The following is a 6,000-nucleotide window of genomic DNA, read 5'->3' as shown; positions in this document are numbered from 1 at the left end:
GGCATGCAGACAAAAAGATAATTGGTCCTGAAGGGGCAGGCTCAAATGAGAATAGGAGATGACTGTCAAAGGAGTGTGTACAACTCTCTACTGTCTTGTTCACACACAAAAAAAACTATTTCAAGTCATTTGAAGGACGCAACACTATTAAATATTGAGATGTCCTACCCCACACCATCCCTTTCCTGCTAATCCATTCCCCTCCTTGGTTTGGTAATCACAAGCATGATGTTGCTAAACACTAAACACCAAGCGCCTCTTGATCTTGTGTAGGTCATAAGGTTAGTGTTTTTTTTTTTTCCCTCACTAGCTAAATGCCTCTAAAGATGAAAGATGTGCTCTCTTTCTCACACGAAAATTCTACAAACACGTTAAATTAGTAATAGTTGATTCAATGCATTGGTGAAATAGTAAACACTTATGATGCAAGATTTTCATCAGCAAATGGGACCCATTTCCTTTTAGCAGTGTATAGTGGTTGTTTTTCCGTTTTTAATGGCACTTGAACTGTAAAGTGTTTCACCAGAGTCATCACAGTGTCTTAAACTATACTGCCGTGAAACAGTATTTGCCCTCTTCTCAAATTCCTCTATTTTTGCAGTTTCCCCACTTTAATGTTTAAGATAATCAAACAAATGTAAATATCAGATAAAAATAACCCAAAGTAAACATTACAGTATTTAAATTATGAAAAAAAAGTGTGTAAAAAAGTAAAGGACACCTAAAACTCCCGCAGCAGCAACAACTGATATCAAGCATTTTGTATTACTGGTAATGAGTCCTTCACATCTCTGTGGAGATATTTTGCCTACTCTTCCTTGCAGAATTAATTAATAATAATTCAGCAACAATGGAGGGTTTTCAATCATGAACTGCCTTTTTAAGGTCATGCCACAGCATCTGAATCATGTCTGGACTTTGACAAGGCCACTTCAAAGCCTTCATTTAATTTTTTTAAGACATTCAGAAGTTGACTTGGTGTTCTGCTTTGGATTGTTATCGTGCTGCAGAACCCAGCGCTTCAGCTTGAGGTCTTGAACTGATGGCTCAACATTGTCCTTCAGGCTTTTCTGTTAAAAAGAAAAAAAAAAATTCATGGTTGCATCAATCACAGCAAGTTGTCCAGGTCCCACACTACCACCACCATATTGTTGCTATGATGGTCTTTTTCTGAAATGCTGTGTTATCTTTACACCAGATGTAACGACACACACACCTTCCAAAAAGTTCAACGTTCATCTCATCAGCCCATAGAATATTCTCCCAAAAGTCTTAGGAATTCCAAAAGTAAGATGTGCATATATGTTCGTTTTGGTCAGTAGTGGCCATGGATGGCATTTTTACTCAGTCTCTTCGTTATTGTCGAGTCATGAAACTGACCTTGACTGAGGCAAGGGAGGCCTGCAGTTCTTCAGATGTTGTCCTGGGTTCATTTGGATGAGTTGTTGCTATGCTCTTCAGGTAATTTCTGTCAGCCACTGTTCTTTGTTTTCTCCATTTGTGGATAATTACTCTCACTGTGGTTCACTGGAGTTATATTGCTTTAGAAATGTGTTTGTAACCCAAACTGATAGATGTCAATTAAAGTACTTTATTTCTCACCTGTTGTTGAATTTCGGCATTTTGTTGCAGGTTTTTTTTTTTGTTTTTTTTAAGATCTTTTTGCTACAGCTGCATCAAACATGCAAAGATTTGGACCCCAAAGCAACACAACAGAAGATACAGGTTCACAGATTTTATTTAACATCACACTAACATGAGAAAACTACTAAGAGAAAGTGACGTGACAGAAGGTCAACGTGAAAACCGTCTAACAAGTACTAAATAAGGACGGTGGATGGAGAGCCACAGGAAGAAAACACTAAAAGTAATTAGGAAAACAAACAAACCTACACAAGGCAGTTCCCTGTTACCAATGTCATAATTATGTTCAGCGGGATTGAGGTGATGCAAGAAGAAGGTGCCGGTGTGCACTCTCTGGTCGACACAGGATCATTGGGACAGTACGGCCCCCACTCCTAAATCTGAGGCATCCACCTCTACAACAAATGGAAGTTTAGGATCGGGATGAGTGAGAACAGGTAAATAAACGCTTAAGAGCAACAAAAGCCGATTCAGCTTCTGGGGTACAAATAAAAGCTGGCCAACAGACCACGGCCTGTACTTTGGCAGGATCGGGTCTCAGCTGGTCCCTCTCCACAATGAACCCCAGAAACTGAACGGAACACGCATGAAATTCACACTTGTCCACTTTGGCGTACAACCAGTTCAAGACGTCTCTGCAAGACTAGCTGAACATGCTGCCAGTGTTCTTCGAGACCTCTGTAAAAAAATTTAAATATCATCCACGTAAAGAAAACTGACGCGACCAATCATATCACGCAGTATATAATTGATCAGCTTTTGGAAGGCAGGGGCATTCGTAAGACCGAATGGCATCACCAAATATTCAAATTGACCCATGGGATTATTTAAGGCCGTCTTCCACTCATCACCCTTTCTGATTCTCACTAAATCATAAGGATTACGCAACTCAAGCTTAATGAACATGATAGCAGAATGCAATGGATTGAAGGCAGAGTTTTGTCCTTTTTATCGGTAAAAATCTCTTTAAGCCATGTAAGGCCCAAAACAACAAGTGTCAATTGGGTTGGCATTAAAAAAATAAAAAGTCTGGCCTAATGATGGTGACCTGACAAAACCAACCCCCAGGGACTCAGTCTAATGCGTGACAAGCTCCCCATTAAGATCCCGTACCTACTTAGCCTACCCCAATTTAACTACCAAACATTTGTTTCAACAACAGAAAAGTCCACAAAACAAATCGGCAGCCACTGAATCCACCAGTGCTGTAACTTAAAGGCTGTTACCTTTAAGCAAAATCATACCAGGAAGTTGAAGACTTCCACTAGTTGCTCAGCTAACAGTCTTAGAAGGGGTTGAATCAGTCTCATGTGACCCAGTTATTCGTTTGGTCCTGGAGCTTCGTGGAGGATGGCTGACTTGGCATTGTCAAGTCAGATGTGGTTTCCCTGGGCATGATGAAACCTGGTGTCCTGGTAGCCCACAGTACAAACATCGCCGGCCTCTCATACGTCCGTTCCATTCCTGGATGTTGAGTCCTCGACCTCCCAGTTACATAGCCTCCTCCCCCGTTGTTGACTGCCAGCCCGAGACCCGCTGAAGGAAGAGGAGTGGGGCCGAATCCCGGATCAGTCGCCGCCAGCACTGGTCTCCTCACCGTAGCTCTCACCGGTTGCCACGTGAGCTCACCCACATGCTTTCGTTCTCATAGTCTATTATCCAGCCGTATGGACAAACCAATTAGGTCCAAACTAGTTTCGTCACAAGCTGCCGATTCATCTTTAAGTATGGGGTTTAACCCCGTCGCAAAATGCCACAAAGTGCCGCGTCATCAAAGCCGCTGTCTGCGGCCAAAATGCGGAAGAAAAATAGGAGTAGTCGGCCACAGTAAAAGAGTCTTGAAAAAAACCCAGTAAGGGACTGCCAGCTTCTTAACACTTAATCACTGCCATTGACGGCTGTTGAATTCAAATATCCATGTTAACATGGAGAACAGGCAGTGAATGAGTTTAAATGGGATGGTCAAAAACATTCCTCATCTCCTTAACAAAATTTTAAAATCAGGAACGAATCTCGGGACACAGATTGTTAGCTACCATGGCCCATGTCGCTGCCTTGTCCGTAAGCAGACTCATAATAAAAGCACCTCGGGAACAATCAGTAGAGTATGTAAGCAGTTGCTTGTCAAAAACCAATGAGCATTGCAGGATGAATTGTCTGCATGAGCCAAGTTCTCCAGAATAACACAGTGGATGGATATATTTGGCTCACAGGTGTTCACGGGAATAACAGGCGGTGGGTGCGTGGGAATCTGTAACTGCAGGAGTGGTAGTAAGAGCACAAGTCTGGTCAAAAACGATAGTCGAGTGAACTAGGGTTGTTTGTGAGCACATTAATAGTTGACATAATCTCCAGGAGTGAGAGATCATGTTGGCTAACAAATTCACTTTGTCTTGACAAAGCCTGTAAAACATGCTCAGCACTTGCGAGGTCCATAATGGCTGAGAAATTCTGTTACGGCTGCATCAAACATGCAAATATTTGGACCCCAAAGCGAGAGAACAACAGAAGATGCAGGTTTACAGATTTTACTGGGAAAAAAAAGGAGCACACTTACATGAGAAAACAACTACTAACAGAAAGTGACATGACAAAAGGTAAATATGTAAACCATTTAATAAACGGGTACTAAATAAGGAAGGTGGATGGAGCGCCACAGGAGGAAAACACTAAAAGTAACTAAGATAACCTACCCAAGGCAGAGGAACAAGAACAGAAAAACACCGTAGTATTCATCCATCCACTTTCCATACAGTTTATCTTCACTAGGATCACAGGCATGCTGGAGCTCATCCCAGCTGACTTTGGGCGAGAGGCGGGGGTACACCCTGAATTGTTCGCCAGTTAAACGCAGGACACAGTAGTGTCCTGCAAACAGCTGACAATAATAGGTACTGGCAGGACGGAATGAGAGTAGTAATGCGGGAGAGTGGAAAAAAACTGGCAAAGCAATGGCAACAAGCAATATACAATTTCTCAGTGTTTTTCTCTCCCATGCTAATATACACTGCTGATGACGAATCACCGGCAGCTGCGTTGCGGGAGACTCCGCCCACCGACCTGCACCAAGGAACTGCAACACAAAGGAAAATTCCACACAGGAAACAAGCTAACAAAAGAGGATATGACACTTTCTGCCGACTTCATTTTGTCTGAAGGGTTCTATTGAAGGGCGGCACGGTGGGCGACTGGTTAGAGTGTCAGCCTCACAGTTCTGAGGACCCGGGTTCAATCCCCGTCCCCGCCTGTGTGGAGTTTGCATGTTCTCCCCGTGCCTGTGTGGGTTTTCTCCGGGCACTCCGGTTTCCTCCCACATCCCAAAAACATGCATTAATTGGAGACTCTAAATTGCCTGTAGGCATGACTGTGAGTGCGAATGGTTGTTTGTTTCTATGTGCCCTGCGATTGGCTGGCAACCAGTTCAGGGTGTACCCCGCCTCCTGCCCGATGGCAGCTGGGATAGGCTCCAGCACGCCCGCGACCCTAGTGAGGAGAAGCAGCTCAGAGAATGCATGGATGGGTTCTATTGAACTGATTTCTTGATTGAACAGTTCAGGAAGCATTGAGACTTTGGTGCGGTCAGTGAAAGTGAGCAGCTTTCCAAAAAAATTTATTAATCACAGTTAATTCAAGCGGGGCAATGACTATTTCACACAGGGCCAGGTAGCTTTGAATTGTTGTTGTTTTTCCTTAGTAAAAAAAAAAAAAAAAAAAAATCATTTACAATTTATCTTTAGATTTACTTGGGTTATCTTTGTCAGATATTTAGATTTTTTGATGATCTTAAATATTAAAGAGGGGATGCAAAAATAAAAATAAGAATTTGAAAAGGGGGCAAATACTTTTTCATGGCACTCTAGCTCCACTTCACTCCAAGTCATTCAATAATTGGCAGGTTCATTTGATAAGAGAAATAAATAGCACAGCAAAGAGTCCCAATGATGGCATGTGCCAAAGGATCCACCATAATCTCTCCGAAACAAATTTGGCCACTTTCCACTGACAGGACCATTTAAATTAATAAATCCTTTGAGAGTCACACATTGGTTAACATTCATCATGGCAACAACGAAGCTGTATCATTTAGCTTCCAATAACTATAGTTTTAGCAGAGCAGATTACAAAATGTACTGGTCAGCCAAATTCAAATTCAAACTTGGCCTGGCTCTCTCCAAATAACTGATTCATTCATGCTGATGCAAAAGGTCCAGCAATGATTTGTTCCATGACAGAGCCTGTTTGTTTCCACTCAAAGTCAAAAACACACTTTCCAAAAGCCCATATTCCACTCCTACTTTTCATGCTTGCAGCAGTATATTCATAATTAAACCTGATAATCAAGGTGGGAGCTCACAG

The sequence above is a fragment of the Phycodurus eques genome, chromosome 5 (assembly GCF_024500275.1).
Source record: "Phycodurus eques isolate BA_2022a chromosome 5, UOR_Pequ_1.1, whole genome shotgun sequence".
NCBI classification, from domain to species: Eukaryota; Metazoa; Chordata; class Actinopteri; order Syngnathiformes; family Syngnathidae; genus Phycodurus; species Phycodurus eques.
This window is presented reverse-complemented; position numbering follows the sequence as displayed.